Source organism: Podarcis melisellensis, assembly GCF_964234715.1.
Source record: "Podarcis melisellensis genome assembly, chromosome: 2".
NCBI lineage: Eukaryota > Metazoa > Chordata > Lepidosauria > Squamata > Lacertidae > Podarcis > Podarcis melisellensis.
The window spans coordinates 6893320-6912509 of NC_138529.1; the positions used below are offsets into that span (position 1 = coordinate 6893320).

Below are 19190 nucleotides of genomic sequence, written 5' to 3' on the forward strand. Positions count from 1 at the left end.
GTTGAATTTAGCTGTATTGTATGGCTGTTAAAAGCAAAGGAGCCTCCCCTCCCCCCCAAAAAAGGGAAAAGAAACCCACATGTGGCAATCAGAGCCTTGCCACAGATTCTGACAAACTTGAGGCAAGTTACTTTGCCATTTCTTCTCCAAATATGCACCAACCTACAAGATCTGCATATTTGAGTGACTTATGTGATGGATGCAGAATGTGGCGGTTGAAAACCCTTGTATGCCAGTTTCATCCTCTTGGGATAAAAGCTGGATGAATATGACTTTTCTCAATTTTACCAGGTCCAGGGTTAACTAGATCTGCACTGTCCTTTGCCTTCCATTGCAGCATGATATATCGAAACAGTAAAATCATCTAGCACAGCTTTTCCCAACCTCCAGATATTTTGGACTTCATTCTCTGACAGAGCACTAGGTTGGGAAAGGCTGGGAAAGGAGGCACTTTTAAAGACTGACAAATTTATTGTGATCCGTACTTTTGTGGCATGGAGCCCCCTTCATCAGATGTATTGATGTGCAGTCTTCAGTGGGCAAACATGTACACAACTCACCAACTGAAGATAATACATCATGCATCTGATTGACTAGAATGCACTTGAACAGATTGTGGCATAAGCTTTCATAAAGTGCCACAAGAATCTCTTGTTTTTGCTGCTACAGACCTGCGTGCTTAGCCTTCTGGGTGCTGGCATGAGTTCAATAGGAATTTTGTGCTGGAGCACTGCTTTGCAATGCAGCCTATGAGTTGTAAGAGCAAATAAGTTGTGGGTGCTGAGAAACTTCAGGGATGGAACCTGGTTTAGTAAATGGGATGCAAGGCACTATTGTTGTCAAGATGATATCTACAAGCTGCTAAGGTTTTGTTGCTAACTTATAAGGCCTTGAATAACCCAGCTACCTAAGAAGGTGCCTCCTTCCATACAGATAGTCAGTCCATTTGCCTAGGCCAGAGCTTTCCAAACTTTTCATGTTGGTGGCACACTATTTAGACACAGTAATTCAGTTTTACTAGCAAACCAGAGGTTAAACCAACCCCTTTCCAGGCCCAGGAGCATTTACGTGACACACCATGTAGCTATGCCACATCTAGTGGAGATGCATCTTATGGCAACTCAAAGTAGGGTCTTTTCCATGGTGGCCCCTACTTAACTATTTATGCAGACATTTCCAGCCACTGATTCTTGGTACTGACTTTGCTGAGCTGTGGATATTTTGTCTTAAGTTTTTTTCTTATTTTACTGTACTAGTTTTATTTCTTTCTTTTTTTGGCTTTATTGTGTTTCACGATAAAATAATAAATAGATACTATTGAATGCTTTCCCCCCTCACATGCCCTTCCCTCTTAAGAAGCAATTACTCTGACTTTTTATTGAGTGTAAGTTTGTACATGTAGTTGATGTAGTTGTGCATGAATGGACTTGGAGAATTCCTGATAAAGGGTGTATTGTCTTGACCACCCATACAGACATGCTGTCTGTGCTCCTTTGCAAACTGAGCATTGGGTATAAGCATGGACAAGAGCCATCACAACCCACACTGAGCGTAAAAGTGAAGTCACTGGAACATTGACGTGCTGCCGTTTCCCTATGAAACTGTGTTTGGAAAAAGAGAAAAAAGATGCCTGTCCAAAATATTTTACCATTACGTGGATTCTATCCTGCACTGTTCATTGCCTAGTGCTGCTGGTATTTCAGACAGTCCCAAGTGTAAGGCTGTCACTTGTATGTACCCAGGAAATCCTGACAAGGAAATCTGTCTAAAGCAGTGGTTCTCAACTGGTGGTCTACGGATCCCAGCGGGTTCGCATAACCCACCGGGGGGGGGGGGGTCTGTGGCACCATTCACATAATGAGAAAAACCTCAGAGGTATAAAAAATTTCAAAAGTAGGGGGTACATGGCTCCGCTTTTGAAAAACGGGATCTGCTGATTGGGAAGCACTAGTCTGAAGTAAAGCTTGGGTACCTGTGGCTCTCCAGATATTGTTGGACTCCAGTTCCCATCAGCCCTAACTAGCATGACAAGTGGTCAAGGATGATGGGAGTTGTAGTCCAAATATCATTGGGAGGGCCCCAGGTTCTTCCTGGCCATGATGTAGAGCAGGCTTCCTCAACCTCGGGCCTCCAGATGTTTTGGCCTACAACTCCCATGATCCCTAGCTAGCAGGACCAGTGGTCAAGGATGATGGGAACTGTAGTCTCAAAACATCTGGAGGCCCGAGGTTGAGGAAGCCTGATGTAGAGCATCATCTTAAGCTGATGATTGGAGTCACAGTTCAGCAACAGCTGAAGGGCCAAAGGTTTCCAACACCTGGCCTGGGGGAAGCAGGACAGTGTGTGGGGGGGTGTCTGGTAAGAGCATAATTTAGGAATGGTGAAGGGGACCAAGGTGGTAAATGTTGTTGTTGGTAGTGAGAAATCTTAACAGGATAGCCATTTCAGGACTCAAAAAGGCATTGGCTATCTTTTTACAGCTACATGCCCATGGAAAGGACAGGAGGTGCCTCTGGAGAGAATCTGTGGCAGTTTAAACTTCTCCTTTCTTGCATTTACTGCGGAAATATTGGAGAAAGAAGCTTCTAACATGGTGCCTGATCTTTTCACATAATGTGGGACAGACGACCCAAATTCTGAGGGCGTTTTCAGAGGAGTCTACCTCTTCTACTTGTACCAACCTGACTATTTAGGGTGTGGGCTCAGCACCCTAAATACACTCTAGAGAGTCTTGCTTCGGGTGGAAGTCAGTGTCAAGCCCTCTAGATTGTTTCTGCAGCACTGGGAGAGAGTGTTTTTATTTCATCTTCCAAGAGGATCTTGGCTTTTCTCAGGCATTCCGTTGAGCCAGATAAAGCGGCGGCATCCCAGCCGCTGAATCTGATGCCTTAAGCCATGACCTCCTTTTGTCTCTGACATCTGTCGGAGGCTGAAGTAGCCCCCATCAGTTCCTGGAGGTTCGAAAGCCACTACTATGTAGCAGGAGTGGGCACACACTGACTCCACAGGCAGTTCCCTTCAGGGATGATAGCAACCTGCCTGTAATTTTGCAGTAGCACTCAGTTCGTGGCGGTTGCACTCCCAAACATTCACTGCATCACCAGTGCCAGAGTTGACACAGTTTGTGCCTGCCACTCATCCCTGGAAATGTTTGAAGACGAGCTGCTTCACAGGAACAGCACCTGAAAGAGGCATCTGATTACACCACTTCCTTGTCGTTGCAACTGAAACAGGCTCCAGGGGCATAGATGGGCTCTTCTGAAATCCCACATCCTCAGTTCTGAGAGAAGAGACCCAATAATACCTTTATTTTCTCCCCTCACTTCCAACACCATCCATGTTACTGCATCAGGTGTCTGTACAGGTAGGTTTCTTACAAATTAAACCACTATATCACTTTTCATGTAAAAACAAAAACAAAAAAGTTACAGAACCTTTTTGTCTTTACAATTAGGCTGCTGAATTCAGCTGGCCATTGATCCATGTGGCAGAAAGAGGTGGGCAGAGACCTGACAATGGGAGAATGGATTAAATCTTGCAAGTGCTGGTACTATTTTTAAAATGCTCCTTCTAGGTAAACAAATAAAGCTCTTAGCTCGGAAGCCAAGCTTTTGGGGCGAGAGTGTGTAGCATATCCCTCTGCTTGGTTTGCAAGATTTCTGCCTCCTAGGAGGCTGTAGTATTTGGTTTGGTGCACACGGTGTTTTTACAGAGAGTTGTATTCTGAAGTGTGAAAAAGAGAAAGTTGCAAGTTGTATAGTCTGTCCTATCCTCGTGGGATTTTTTTCTTCCTGATTTCTCTGTGCCTGTGCAGCAAATTTAAGTCCAGGTGTTAAGACCCTCCAAGCTGAGCAGTTCTTCTAGGAGCCTCTCACTGTTCACTCTTAGCCATTTAATGACGCTGAATGCTGTGGCCTGATGCTCTCCTATGCTGGAATATGGGAGATGGATGTAATGTCTATATGAGAAAGAGATGTAATATCTTTGGTGGAAATGGAAACTGGTGGATTGCTGGACATGCTATTACATTTGTTAATAGCTGTTCATGTGGCAGGGCAGAATGCTTGACAAGTGTGTAAGGGCAAAAATACCCCCCCCCCCTGGAGAAATGCATTCCTTGTGTTTTTCTAATCTGGGCATGGCTTCTGATAGGAAGGAGCTTGAGTGAGAGCAGTGACTCCTGTGGAGACACAAGGCAGCCCCCTCCAGGGTGTGTGTTGCGTTTCTGCACTGGGATGCATCAGGATGTGCAAATCCAAGCAGAAACTGAGTGGAAGGAGGCAAGGTCCAGAGCACAGACATGCAATAGGCAACTTCCTCTGTGGGCAACTTCCTCTGTAGGGCTTTCATGTATTTAATGAACTCATCGGTTTGGGACTTGCTGGTCTCCAGATCTCATGGTGACTGGGTAACTAGTGCCTTCCTGCGGCTAGAATTTAAGCTGGGTTCTTGTTTGGCCAGATGCACCTTTGAGCCCTGCCTGCGTAACCTTGGGCTGCGTGCAGAATGCTAAAATCCAAAGCGCTCTGCAAAGCCATCTCCAGACACTTTGCATTCGAGTGTGCATATTGACTGTCTCATGAAATGACAGAAGCCAGGATGAGGGAGGGAGGGAGCAATTCTGCACCCCCCTTTGGGTTAGGTCCCTGGGACTTGGGTACCCCACTTCCTTTCTAGCTCCGTAATCCTGATTCCCTCTGAAGCTGTTGGGGGACAGGACGGAAAGGGGGCACTCTCTCCTTTCATGCCATTGTTTTGTGCACAATTACTGACTTTCCTTTTCCTCACAGACAGCATCTCACTTCCCCAGGTCTGCTGTTGATGTGGTGCCATTTCCTGCCATTGCTACAGGGTGGGATGGGGGGGGGGGAGAGGGGAATGTTGGAACAACAAGAGAGTAAAACTCTGGGGCCAAGTTAACGTAAGCTGGAGGAGGGGCAGGCTGGAATGGATGGCCAGGACTGCAGCAGCAAGACTCTCTGCTCCACCCAGCGCAGGCAAAAAGGAAAAGCTGCCAATGCTCCGTGGTGAATTTTGAACATAAGCAGTGCCACAATTCAAGCCTGCACCTCTCTACAATGCAAAACCACATGGTTGTGTGGTGGGCTTAGCAAACTACTTTCCCAACAAGTTAACTTTGTAAGTATTATTGTGGCTCCTGAGGTGCAGCCTGCAGGAATAGTGTCTCTTTGGTGTGTGGGGAGAGGAGAACTTCCCCACACACCAAACTTACAGAAGTTGGCAATCTGTGCTCTGGGATGTGGGTGGTAAGTGCAAGAAGGTATATGATGTTTGCGGAGGGTTTAGCTGCACCCCAATTAGTCCTCCTTACAGAGTCTTGCTACATGGATTTTTGCTTTGTGCTCGAGATCCGATTACCACTTTCCTGGAAGGTTCAGTGAAGTTACCTTGATTTTTTGTGGGAGGGGAAGAGGGATGGAGACGGCCTTTTCTCTGCAACAGGGTATGCCTTTGGCCTTTGTGCTTCAAAAGGGAACAGAAACAGTCATTCAAAGCAACTCCCTGTGCCAGTGCTTTGTGGTAAATGGTTACCGGATCTGCCGTTGGCCACTAGAGAGCAGCTCCCAAATATTAAAACATAACTTTAATTAAAGCAGCCTTTGTGATATTTCAGTTACAGGTGTCAATACAGTGTTATAGTGTACTGATGAAACAGAAAATTTTATGAAGAAGTCATCATAAGCAGTTATGGATCAAAAGCAATCATTATTTTGAGTTTACTTAGAAGGCCTGTGACCTCCTTGCACAGGCATCTTAAGCCACAAGTTAAGAAACACTGATTTGGAGGGCACCGTCTTAGCTGCCCCCATGTCAATGAGCATGCATGCACAAAGGATCCTGCCCTGGGCTGGGAGTTAATGACCTCCAGTTCCTTGGCAGCCTTGACACCAAGGAGCCTTGCAAATGCTCTTGGCGGTTTTCCTTTACTTACGTAACGGGCAGCCTGGGGAGAAAGCTCTGGGATGTGTGCTGTCTTAACAGGAGGGGTATTTATGTCGGCTGTTAAAAACCTTGACAGAATCTGAGCAGTTGGGTGGGGTGAGGAGGGTGAACGAAGGACAAGCTGGGAGAAATGTGCAGGGCAGGACGCAAAGTGCAGCCGGCCTGGGCATGTAGACACTGGCGAGGAGGATGTTGCAAACATCAAGGCCAGGATTGCAGGAGTGTGACAGTTACCGTACTCTGCATCTGTGCTGAAGTTGTGCTGGGTATCATGCAGAAGTAACAATGGCTGGAATAATACTAAATAATAATAGTGCCCCACACATCTGACTGGGGCACACACCCCCTTCTGTCTCTGCAGTGCCCATTTGTCTCCGCTCCAGTTCTCATCAGTTGGCCCCACTAGTGCAGGAACGGGGTACCTGTAGGCTTCCAGATGTTCCCGGATTACAGCTTCCATCATCCCCGGACATGCTGGTTGGAGCTGATGAGAACTGTAGTTTAACAGCGTCTAGAAGGCCACACATTTTTCTTCTGTGCTCTAATGTGACCAAGAAACAAATTAGGATGTAGCTATTCGAATAAGAGCTGGGTGTTTTGTTTTTTTAAATTAAATGATGGATGTTGCAATTGGTAAAGCATAGGGATGGATCATAGCCTTTTGCTTTGCATGAGAAAGGTCCCAGGTAGACCCAGAAGAGACTTCCGTCTGAAACCTAGAGAGCTGCTGCCATTTGGTGTGTAGACAGACTGTTGGTCCATTGAGCTTAGTTACAGAGCAACTTCTGAATCTCCACCTGCCAACCCCAGAACACTCTCTTCCTGTTACAATGATGGACAATTTCCTAGGTGCAATTGCTTTTATAGCATGTTTCTGTGTACACTGTGCTTTTCTCTTGGATCTTGGCCCATAGGCCACTGCTGTGCCTTTTTCCCCCTGTGCAGAACGATATGAAATAAACTCCACCCAAGGGTAAAAAATGTGGTCTAAACCACCATTTAAATCTATCTCAGCCCAAAGAAGAGAACTCACTCTGAAACTTATTTATAGATGGTACCTAACACCATGCAAGGAACCTCATCTAAATGCTGGAGAGGCTGCCTTTCCACAGACACATACCTCCACATGCATGCTCCAAAATTAAATCCTTTTGGAAAATAACAAAACTAGTAATAGATGTAACTGGCCTGCTCAGTGGTTGTGAGACTAAAACGGAGTGGGTGGAAGTGTGCATCACACTAAACTCCTTGGATACAGGGTGGGGAAAGCATTCAAGTTGGAAAACAAAACAGCAAGGGTGGGAATAAGAAAATGAAATAATGTTAGCATACATTACTTCTCCCTTGGCAAGCATCTGCAACAAATTCAGTAAGGTAGCGAAATGGGGTTTGAGAGTCAGGCTCCATTGACACAGTGGTTTGTTCCATTTACCCAACATTTCCCTAACAGTTAATTTCTGCATTATTTTTGAGTTTGTTGGAAAACCAGTGGAATATTGTTAGCACCCATTTTCATGTTGATTCCAGAAACAATGTGTTTGCAGCTCCCTTGCCGTGAAAACCTGTGGGAGTAAAGTGATGAAATTTGGGGCAGTGCGCCAGCGTACAGTGCTTAACTGCTGTTTTCATGCAGCAGTCATGGAGAAACAGAAGCACACATGTGCAGAAAGGGTGGGAGAGAGCAACATTGGCCAGTGGTGTGTGTCCTTGTGTCACAATGCACCCCCCTGGTGCGAATGAAATTTAGCTGGTTTATCAGTCAGAAAGCCATGGTTCCATAAGACAACAGGGTGAAAGCCACATTAGAAAATGCAACACAAGTGCTAGCAATATAATCTGAAGAGCTAATGCAATATTCCCCACATCTGAATTCACCCTGAGTGTTGGGATGAGATACTAATTCAGAATTCACCCTTGCATTTAACTTTCTGTTGGTCTTGGGCAAGCCACTGTTCTCTCATTCTCCAGCTCTGATCCCTCTACAGTACAGGGATAACATTGGCCTGCTCTACAGGGGTGTCGTAAGGATTGCTGAAATAAGATGGTGTACGTTGAGGCCGCTCAAAATAGCTAACACCAGGATCATCTCTTTTTCTTTGCATGCTTAGCCATGACTATCAAAAGTGGGTGGTGGACTTTTTTGGGAGAATACAAGGGAGTAGCTTTGTGTGTACAGTGGTACCTCGGGTTAAGAACTTAATTCGTTCTGGAGATCCGTTCCTTAACCTGAAACTGTTCTTAACCTGAGGTACCACTTTAGGTAATGGGGCCTCCCGCTGCCACCACCGCCGCATGATTTCTATTCTCATCCTGAAGCAAAGTTCTTAACCCGAAGTACTATTTCTGGGTTAACGGAGTCTGTAACCTGAAGTGTCTGTATCCTGAAGTATCTGTAACCCGAGGTACCACTGTATTGAAATAATAAAGTGTGTACCCCCCCCCACCCCACCCCCACACACTGACCCTTCCAGCTTCCCCCTTCTTGCTTCACACACAGACATGCTGTGGTGACCAGTTGCAGCTATAAATAAACGGCCATATCCTTGCCTGCGGCTCTGCTGCTATTTTTGCTGCTGCTGCTCTTGTTGTGTCTGGGCTTTCAGAAGTTGGTGACAGATGCTTTTTGTTTTATTCCGCATCCTGACACAACCTCTCCAGTTTGAGCAGGGTGCAGGATGGGTGGGGGAGTGGAGACCAAGTCTCTCTCTTAGCTTTATGTACTTGGGACCCCGGCTTGAGGAGAAGTACAGCTGTATTGTTTTTAAATCAACTTCCTGCTGCAGACTGTTCCAAAAGATGTACGGTAATACTGACATCCTGGTTGAGTTTCTTAAAGCTTTCTTTCTTTCCTTCTGAACGAGCTGAATGATTCTCTTGTATCTTGGCCAAATTCTTGTTTTGGGCCCCATAAATGGCCACCTTAGGCTTTCAGTTCAGGTATGTGATCTCTTCCTTCTTAAAACGTTCTCCTGAATAAGTGCTTTGTTGCTTCCTCTGAAGAGGACTGGCTTTTGCCGCAGGATGACACGTTGGACGAAATCTCAGTCTCTGGAGTGCAACAGAAAACCTGGTTTTCACACAGTGCCTTTTAAATCTGTGGAATGCCTTGCTGCAGGATGTTGTGATAGCCGGGTAACCAAAATGATGGCTAAATGGATTGGATGAATGTATTGCAGTTATAAGCAGAGAGTATGGTTACACATAAAGAGCGCTTGAGCACTTGCCTTGTGAGATCTGAGTGGCTGCTGTCTGTCTGCAGGAAGGGGGAGAGCTGCTGAGCTAGGTGGAATGCTGGTCTGACTCAGCACGGCAATTCTTATCTCGTTGGAACTATCTTGAGTAATGGATTTTTCACTGCAAGAGACAAGACGGCCTTAAGCAGAAGGCTGATGTATGCATGGCAGAAGTGGAGCTTAGTGTGTGTGTACAGAAAACATATTCGTGATTCACACCAAGACATGTCAGGATGTGAAATGACGTGAGAGAATTATTTGTGCCCTCGGGGACCTCACTGGGTACTGTCTGACGTTGGTGGTGCATCCACCCTTTCAACAGAACAACCGAGATTCCTGGTTTTGGAGGCGGGGGGTGGAAGAGGGAAGCCAGAAGTTCTTCAACGTACTCATAGCGATCTGGTTCATATATCATGCAAAGCCAAACCATGGCCTAGCATGAATTTGTTCCTCCTTGGCCATTCTGCCGCTGCTCAGAGCTAAGCCATGGTTTGGGTCAGTGTGCCTCTGAACCCAGGCCTTGTGGTTTAGCTCTTTCCAGACTAACGATAACCTGCAGCCAAGATTTGTCGTCTGGCTTATGGCTCAGTGGTATAGAGAAAGCTAAACCACGAGAAGCTAAGCTAAGCTGTGACTTAGCTCAGCGCAGTAGCAGCAGAACAACCAGAGAGGAACGAATTCCTCTCCCAGAGCTGGCTTGCTTGCTCTAGGTCCCATGGTGTAGATCGTCATGATGGCAAACCAGGCTACGGTGTGCTTAGTGGGATGGGATGGGGGGGACACCCACCTCCACATTATTGTAGTGTTGCTATAGACAATATCTGAGAATTCTGCCTAGACGCCATTTTCGAAGGACGAATCCCTGCTTTGTCCATACAGCAGCCCTACATTATTGCGATCAAAGTGTAGAGTTGCCTTGGTGAAATGTGTAGAAACCAATTTTATATTGCTTTTTATATTGCTTTTACAATAGCAGATTTATAGAACATGTAGTAGAGGAAAGGTTGATAATGAAGGGCAGAGTCGGCTAAACCCTCAAAAGTGGTCCAATGCAAGGGTTTCCTAGCTCCTCCAGCCCCCTTTCCCTCCATGTGTGAGAAGCGGTCTTGCTTGCCTATTGCATTTATAGCCCAATATTCCTCCAAGAAACTCCAAGGTGTCCTGCATGGTTCTCCTTCTCGCCAGTTTATCATCACAACAACCCTGTGTAGTTAGACTGAGAGACAGTGGCAGCCCCGAAGTCTCCCAGGGAGCTTTTGGCTGAGTGAGGTCCAGAACCCTGGTCTCCCAGGTCTTAGTCCAACACTCTAACCACTATGCAACACTGCCTAAATATATTTACACATACATGTATACTGCTCCTCCATGTGAGGTGAGGGGGCACCCCGAGCCAATCGGAACCCCTGCTTGTGCGAAGCAACAAATTGGTATGCACATAGCTCTGCTTCTCACATGCACCCAGCGGGGTAGAGCTGCCAGGCATGGCCGCTGGGTTTGTTGAGGGCAGGGCCAGCCCTCAATGCTTTTTGAAGGTGAAAGGTGTTTGTGAACTTGAGTCCACAAGAGTTTGTGCCATTACATGTTTTCTTGGCCACAAACTTCTTCGCTTTAGTTGCAACAGACCAACATGGCAACCTCTCCAAACAGGGAATCCTATCAATCGCATGCGCGCGCGCACACACACACACACACACACCCTGCCCTGATACATTTCTCACGGCTTTCCTTCTGTCACCCTATTCTCCCATTATTCTAATTCTGGTTTATTCCAGTTGAAATAATCTGACTTAGTTATTTATATACTATTGATAATTCCTCATTTCCATAACATGTTTTTCAGGGGCCAGTGTGATGGAGTCAAAATCTTTGAGCTCAGCCTAGAGAGCATCACTGCACAGGGTAGCTTTTTTTCCCCTTCAAAACTTACTTTTAGTTTCTTGTATTTGAGGCACATGGTTTTTTAAAAGTTTCTCTTGTCTTGTCTTTTTTTAGCTGCATTTCTGTCCTCCATTTTCTCTCTCCTTCCCCCTCTCTTTCCCCCCACATAGGATAACAGATGTCCTCCTTTCTCGCCATGAGTTTCAGCTTTTGGCCTGGAAAGTGTTTGAGGGTTATAAACTCTGAATCATGCTCAAAGCAGCAAACTCATCTGGTTCTAATTATCCCGCCGCTGCTCCTCTCCACTTTTGCCGCTCTGCATGTTTCCCCTAAACCATCTGATTCGGTGGGACACACCCGAAAGCAGGAGTGCCAGAGGCACCTTGTGAATCGGGACTTTGTGAGGAGGGAAAATAAATAAACACACCAAGATGCGGGCCAGCAGGATGGCAGCTTCCTTCAACTGGCTTCCCAGGAGGTGCATCACAGAATGCTTCTATGTGAAGGCAGGGGAAGGGGCAGAACTGGGCAGCGCCTCTTTCATACGCTTGGGAGACTGACTTGGGTGGAGAGGTCCATGGCGATTTTCTCTGCATGTCAGGAATAGGAAACCTGTGGGACTCGGACTCTCACCGCCGCTGAATGTTGTTCCACACTGGCTGGGCTTTATTTCACCCGGGTCAAAGGCCCAGTTTGGCACACCCCCATGTGCATTTGTGTACACACACACATTGGGAGCCTCAGTGGTGCCCCTCTGAAGGTCTCACCTGGGGCAAAAAACCCACCTACCCGTTCTGTAGCTGCGGCACTGCCGGGGCTTGATGGGAGTTGGGAGCCCAGCAATGCCTGGAGGACCATAGGGCACCCCACCCCTCTTCAAAGAGCTGCACAAAACTTAAAACAAACTATTCCAGCTGCTCTGTCACTGCACTTAAGCCTCATCTAGCATGACCCTCCCTTATCTTTATTTCTTGGCTCTCTGGCTTATGCTACGCAGTTTGAAGGAGACTGACACACCTTCCAGACACAGCTGCTTCTTCTTCTTCTTTGGCGATCACTCATAGCTGAGTAAGATTGTCTTCCATAAACACGGTTTTAACAATGAGTCCGTAAGTGACTGTGGAGGCCAATTCTGGATCCACACGTCCTTCCACAGTGGGGACATTGGTTTCCTGGTGGGAGTTGATCACGGTGTGGATTTGCCAAGCGTGCCTTCCTCTTAGCATGTTTCTCCCTTGCGTCCTAAGTTTGAGCGTCTTCCAAGCCCATGACACCTTTGGTAAAAACTGGAGCGCTCGCAGGCCAGTGTTTCCCAGTTGTTGGTGTTTATACTACATTTTAAAAGATTTGCCTTGAGACAGTGTTTAAATCTCTTTTGTTGACCAACAGCATTACGCTTTCCATTTTTAAGTTTGGAATAGAGTCCAACCACCGCATCAATGACTTGTCCAAGGGTTGCCTGTGAAACTGTAGGCAGAGCAGAAGCTTCCTGCTCCAAAAGGTTGTCTGTGATCCTGAAGGTGATGGAGGTTCTGTGTCCAACTGCAGGAGGAACTTTTCCAACTTTTCCTCTCTCTTTGGTGTGGCTGGTGCACTAATACGCCTCCCCAGCCCTTGGCTTATAAAAACAGACAAGCCAGCCCACAGTTTTGAATTAACATGACATTGGGGGAATAAATGCAATTGTAACAGTGGAAAATCAATGTAAAATCTCTCAAGGGGTCCCTGTGGCAAATTAATATTGCTTGTGTCTTCCTTCTTCATGCACTTTTTCCAGACACAATTTCTGTGTGTGTTCTGAGTTTCCCCTGCATGCCTGAGGAGCTTTCCTTCTTCCTGGTGCAAGGAGATGGAGCAGCTGTGGCTTTCTTCTAGTTCAGTGGCTTTCCTAGAGCTGTGTGTTCAGGAAGCCCTGGGGCTTGTAAGAAGCTTTCCTGAGGAGATGAGGAAAGCTTGCCCCAGTGAGTGACATTTTGCACCTAGCTTTTGACCACTTGCGACCAACCAAGCAAAGATGCCTGAGGGCCAGGATGGTGCCCGACATCTCCACCACCTGGAGGTGCATGCCCGGGATCATAGGATCTGGAGTGTTTTCACATACTAATACTCCATCCTGTAGAATTCTGTCAGTTATATTCTATCTGCACAATCAGAATGAATTTCTGGAACCAAAATGCTTTTTCTTTGCAGCCTGAGCAGGAGCAGTTACCACTAAGACAAAGAGCTAGAATTGGCCAATATAGATGTGGACCTTTCTTCAAGTGACCTTTCTTCTTTATGTTCGCAAAGTGCTTAACCTAGCTCAAGGTTGTCATCTGAACTAGCCAGATGTTTATCTGATAATCAATCACAGCCAATCCATCCTTTGAAAAACAAGACAGAGCCATCTTGCCCCAAAATTGCAACTAGACATTCCATTTTGGCAACTGCAACCTTGGTTCAAGGAGCTATTTGGTGCCTAGCTTATATATCTGTGAGTTTCTAACACTGTACCACCTTTTTAGCAGCAAACTTTCCTTGAGCGCTTGGTAGGTCAGTGGCAGGCAAACCAGTGTGAAAAGGATGCCTTGAAAGTAAAGAGGGTTTTTTAAAATCAGTGTATTCCTCTTTTTGCCAAGATGTGAGGGGTGGGAAAGTCAGTTGCTCATCTGCCCAGTCCTTGGCAAACTGAAGCTTCAGGGGGCAGCCTTGGCTTTCATACCAGACACAGACTTGTAACCATCTGTGAGTTTTAAAACAAATATTAGAGCAGTGATATTCAGAGAACAATAAAGAAGCAACAACAGGTTAGGTAAGCATTGTTTGATTGTTGTAACCTTGTAGCTTGAGCTTCCAACTTTGTACTGATCTTGACAAGAACTGATGTACTTCTCTGAAGACAAACCCTCATTTGATAGTTAAGTTCTTGAGGGGGGAGATTGACACCAGAGCTTTAATGCAGGTGGGGGGGATCCTTTGGCCCACCAGCTGTTGCTGAAATTCAACTCCCAACAGCCCCAGCAAGCATGAGTAACGGAAGAGATGGTTTCCCCTCTGGGTGATGGGGAATCTAGTTCATTTTAAAATGCATTGTTGGACAATGCCTTCATTAGAAGCAACCAAAATGTCACAAGCGAGCTTTCAAGTTATCCAGAACTCTTCATCAGGTTGGATGATAAAGAAGAGGCATGGTGAGAGAGAGAAGAGTTGTCTTGATCTTGGCAGCCATGAAGTCTGCAGTTGGCCACAGCGTTAAAGATGTAGGAGACAGCATCCTCAATTGGATTAAGCTTAACTAGGTGTTGTTATGCAGGTTGCATCTTAGACAAAGAAATACACTTGTGAAATACCAAATGCAATGGTTATTCAGATCTGTCTCCTACCTTAAACAAAACACATAGGTTCCTTGTTGAGTAGAGAACAGAAATAAAGAGAAACAGCCGGTTTTTATATTTGCAAAGCAGGAGATTAATTTTAGGTGGTGTAAAAATGTTGCAGAAAAGCCAAATTTGGGCTCAGAGGGAATTAAAATGTCTGATGACAGATATTCTGGTACCCCAGGCAACATCAAGGGAAATCAAAGAATGCAGTAACAGCAATGCAGACCAGTGCTATGACCACATAGCAGTAGACCTTAGAACCCTGACCAGTACCAGAGGATTTCTGTCAGCTGGGAGTGTCACAACTTCCATCCTTACAGTTACTTCCCACCTCTTCTTTCAGCTCTATGTTTGATCGAGCAACCAAAATCATCCTCAAGCAGCTGGATTGGGTCCCTGCTGATCCCTACCTTGAAAGAATGTAACTTTGTGTATGTGCTGTTAATGATATGGCAGGGTCAGTGGCGTAGCGCGGGGGTGCAGGGGGGGCCGGCCGCACCGGGCGCAACATCTGGGGGTTAGGGTTAGGGGGCGCAAATCCATGGGTTAGGGGGTGCAAATTACTTGCCTTGCCTCGGGTGCTGACAATCCACGCTACACCACTGGGCAGGGTGGGAGCAGGCCACATCTGCAGTACAATGCTAAGCAGTTTTCCTCAGAAATTCCACTGAATTTGTGGGGCTTTCTCCCCTGTAAGTGTGCTTAGGATTTCCACCTTAGAAATCTATCCCCTTTTCAAGGAAAGTTTTTAATAACTGATAGTGAAAAAAATGCCAAATATATGAGCAGATTATGTCTTGAAAATACGGGATTCTTATTTGAGCAGGGCGCTTTAACTCGATTATTTATTAGCAGTTTCTGCTATTTGATGGTGAGGCTGAATCTGCTTCACAGTACATTTTTCTGTTTGAAGGACCAGATGCAGCCTGGGATATGGACCCAAAATATAACCTTAAGGTTATATTTCACTGGTACCCCTAGTGAATGTAGCAATCTCTTGCCATTAACCAGGGGTCGGGGGCTTTTGGGACACTCCCCATCATGATGTAGGGGCCAATTTGTTATCTATGGCAATGTTGAATGTTGCCATCAGGCCCAAGGCGCAGACCTCAGAGGGGCTCAGCGCTGACTGAGCACAGTTTTGCACTTAATAGAACCACAGGACTGTAGAGTCGGAAGGGAACCCGAAGGTCCTCTAGTCCAGCCCCCTGCAATGCAGGAATCTTACGCAAAACCTACATCCTACATGACAGATCTTATAAAATTCCGATAACAACAGTTTACATTCCGTTTATATTTTGAAGAACTCGATCGCTTTGGAAGGAATTCGCCCGTTTGCAATTTTGTGCGCGCCTGCAAGTAGCTCTCCTTGCCTAGGGCGCAAAAGAGCCCGGCGCTGGCACTAGGAGGATGGGGAATATCGCCGCCGCGCCCCCCCCCCTCAAAAGGGCGAGACATGGCGCTAGTTTAGTTTGAAATCCTTCAGGCCGAAGGAGGGCCTGTCAGGCGAGGGGGAAGGCGCGCCGGGGCTGGTGGTCTGGGCTGCGCGCAGGCGGCGGAGGGCGGAGCTCGGCGCGGCCCGTTGCCTCCTGCCTCCGCCTCCGCCGCCCAACAATAGCAGGCCCCGAGTCGGGCCGCGTCGGGCGGGAGGATGCCCAGGCGGCGCCGGGGCCTCCATCGCAGAGACGGCAGCGCGCTCGACCCCCGGGCCTCCCGCCCCGCCGGGCTGGCCAGGCGGCCGAGACGGTAAGGAGGCCCGGGGCAGGCGCTTCGGGGGGCGGCGGGGTGTGAGCCAAGGGGCTCCTTGGAGGACTGCGGGACCTCGAGGAGAATGGCTGGCGGGAGAGCCCTGGGGGGGGGGTGTTATGGAAGAAGGGGGGTTATTTGGAGCAGTCTGGGAGCAGAAACCGGGGGGGAAGGGGGTCAATATATGGGGGGGGGCATCTGCTCAACTAGGCAGCGAACTTGCAAGCCTCTGTCGGAGCCCCGGTGGGGTTGGGGCTCAAGGGGGTCTCTGGAGCTTGGAGATCGCTGCGTGCAAGGGTGTATACGTGTGAATGTGTGTGCCATTGTGGATAAGATGAGCAGTGTGAGTTAGGAGGCTAGCGGAGTCCGGGGAAAGATTTGGAGCATCCTTCTCCAATCCCTGTTTGGGGAAGATGCGGGTGCGGGAGCATCTTTCACCTTGGCACCTGGTTTGGGGTCAGAAAACGCCAGCGCTGCTTTGCATGGGATCCCGCTTCCCTTCCTGTTCTCTTTGCCCCCCCCCCCATAGGGACTTCGGGGGGTTTACCGAGGAGAGTGGCGTGATCGGAGGCCCTTTAAGAACCCTTTTGTATTTAGGGCAGTGTGTCATTTTCTGCAGCTGCTTTTTCCTGATTTAACGGGGTTCAGACCCAACAGCCGTCTCGGATGTCTCTGCATTCCCTACGGTTAATCCCTTTGTGCTGAGCATGGAGACGTTGGCACTACCCAGCGGCTTCCCTTTGCCCACCCTCCCCCCTCCCCAAAAGTCCAGGAATGCAGCCAAGAAAACGGCAGTCTTCCCAGTATGCTGGGCTGGAGTCGGCTGAGTGCCCTTGGCTGAGAACTAGTGCGGAGTACTGGGCTAGATGCACGCAGGAATGTTGGCTGGCTGGCAGGCTGGCGCGCATCACGGTCAAGGATGCTAAAGAGGGCTTCCTCCAAGGGGATGTGCATGGCAGACGTGGGCAGATCATCTGCAAGGGAGCCTGGGAGCCGGGGCTGGGGGAGGGGGGGATTGGGGAGCACCCTTGCCTTGGAAGAGCAGAGGTGGCCTTTCCACTGGAGACTCCTCAGTGCTTTGCTTATTGGAGCATCTCAAAGCAGCCATTGACCCAAACAGCCCAACTGCCAGGTTTAATTAGACCTACTGTGTGTGTGTGTGTGTGTGATGCTGAGGAAATTGGAGTCGCACAAGGAGTGGGTGTTGCGTGGCCTCTGATGGAAAGCCCTGGGAAATAGTCTCCTTGACCAGTTTCAGCCTCCTTTCTCTAGCCTTTGCCAGAACTGAGGAATGGAACCCAGAGGTTTTGGCTGCTCAAGGGTTAATTGTGAGCTAGAACTGGGATATTTTTTTTAGCAGGACTTAGTCCTGAGATGCATGAAATAGTAATCTTAGCATTGCTCTTTGGCTGGTGAGTGCATCATCAACACTGTATATACATAGAGAGAGAGGGGTATGTTAAGAATTGGGTCCACAAATGGATGTCTAGCCCAGAAAGGTTGAAGATCTCCAGGACTCTGAGAACATGCGGTCTTTCCTTCAAGACTGGGTAAACCTTTAGTAGTTCCCATCTGATTGGAGGCAGGGAGGGTTTTTGTGTAATGCAGTCTGGGCAAACTGGAAGAGTATATGGGCAGAGCTGAGTACACACACACAAACACACAACGTGTATACTGTATTGTGTATTTTTATAAAGTGCTAGGTTGGCTTTTGGTTTTCTTGCCAGCTGTATCCACCAGACTTCCACTTGCTTGCTGGAGCTGCAATTAAAGCTAGAAATTGGAAGAGGAATGGTTTGAGAGATCATGGTCCCTTTTTATTATTTCTTTGTTTTATTTATTTTATAAGATGTATATACCACTTGATTGTTGAAAAAAACAAACCCTCAATGCAGCTAAAAAAAATGTATAAAACAATAAAATTGAGGAGAGGGGAATTACAACCATACTTTAAAACATACAAAGTTAAAATACTAAAGCAGGTTAAAATTACCTCAACTTTCTAATCAGCTGGGTAGGTTTGTTTAAACAATAATGTTTTTATGAATTATCAGAAGCAGTAGTACAATCCAGATTTCTGAAGCTTCTTTCTGCTAGGATGTGTAACATAAGAAATTTGAAACGTTGAATGTCAGAATATTAAGAAATACTAAAGAGAGATTAAAATTAATTCATAAACTAGTATAGTACAATGTAATATAATACATTAGATGTTTATTATAATAGCAATGATACTGTGTTAGTCTAAATGGCCATGATTGATAGAACAAGATAATTTTTGAAGATTATATATACACACACTTATTCATATATATTTATATTTAATCTGTGAGCATTGTGTGCATTATATTCTGTAAAAAAGAAAACTAGAATTTCTGCTTTCCTACCCTTCTCTGATTACAATGTTGACACATGTCTCCCCTCCAGATTAAAATATAATTCTTTCTTTCTTTCTTTCTTTCTTTCTTTCTTTCTTTCTTTCTTTCTTTCTTTCTTTCTTTCTTTCTCTCTCTCTCTCTCTCTCTCTCTCTCTCTCTCTCTCTCTCTCTCTCTCTCTGTGTGAACCCCTCATGACAACAAGGAGTGGATCACTCACAAGAGTGTGTGTAGCAGCAGCTGGAGTGTTGGGTTTAGAATGCTAAATGGGTTTAGAGTCCTGGGTTCAGATCTCCGCTCAACCATACAGCTCACTGGATAAATTTGGGCCGATTAACAACTGGGACTAGGGTCTGCTACTCTGAGCTTCATGAAGGAAGGGAAGGATTTGATTTTTTAAATTAAAACCACCACAACCACAACATGTACTAGAACCAGTCCAGACACCCAACTGATGGGGTTAAGAAAGTTATACACTGGTGGTGGCAATAGAACTTAGTTCTTTCAAGTTAAGGTAAAGGGACCCCTGACCGTTAGGTCTAGTTGCGGACTATTCTGGGGAGCTCAAATAGCTGGGCTGTGAAAGACCACCTTCCCCAAGATCCCCAAGAGCTGCTGCCAGTTGGAACAGGCC

The 19190-nt window shown here is 46.7% G+C and overlaps 1 protein-coding gene across 2 annotated transcripts in view; it reads left to right on the top strand.

The window, feature by feature from the left end:
- The window catches only part of NCKAP5L (NCK associated protein 5 like), a 42323-nt gene that overhangs the window by 2353 nt on the left and 20780 nt on the right, over positions 1 to 19190 (top strand). Inside the window, exon 1 of one of the 2 annotated variants that reach the window (XM_081900702.1) lies at positions 16010 to 16180. The exons of the other annotated variant lie outside the window; for it this stretch is intronic. The gene's annotated coding sequence lies outside the window, so the exon portion shown is untranslated. Of the gene's footprint in view, positions 1 to 16009; positions 16181 to 19190 lie in introns of those variants that run through there. 2 annotated transcript variants of the gene reach the window in all.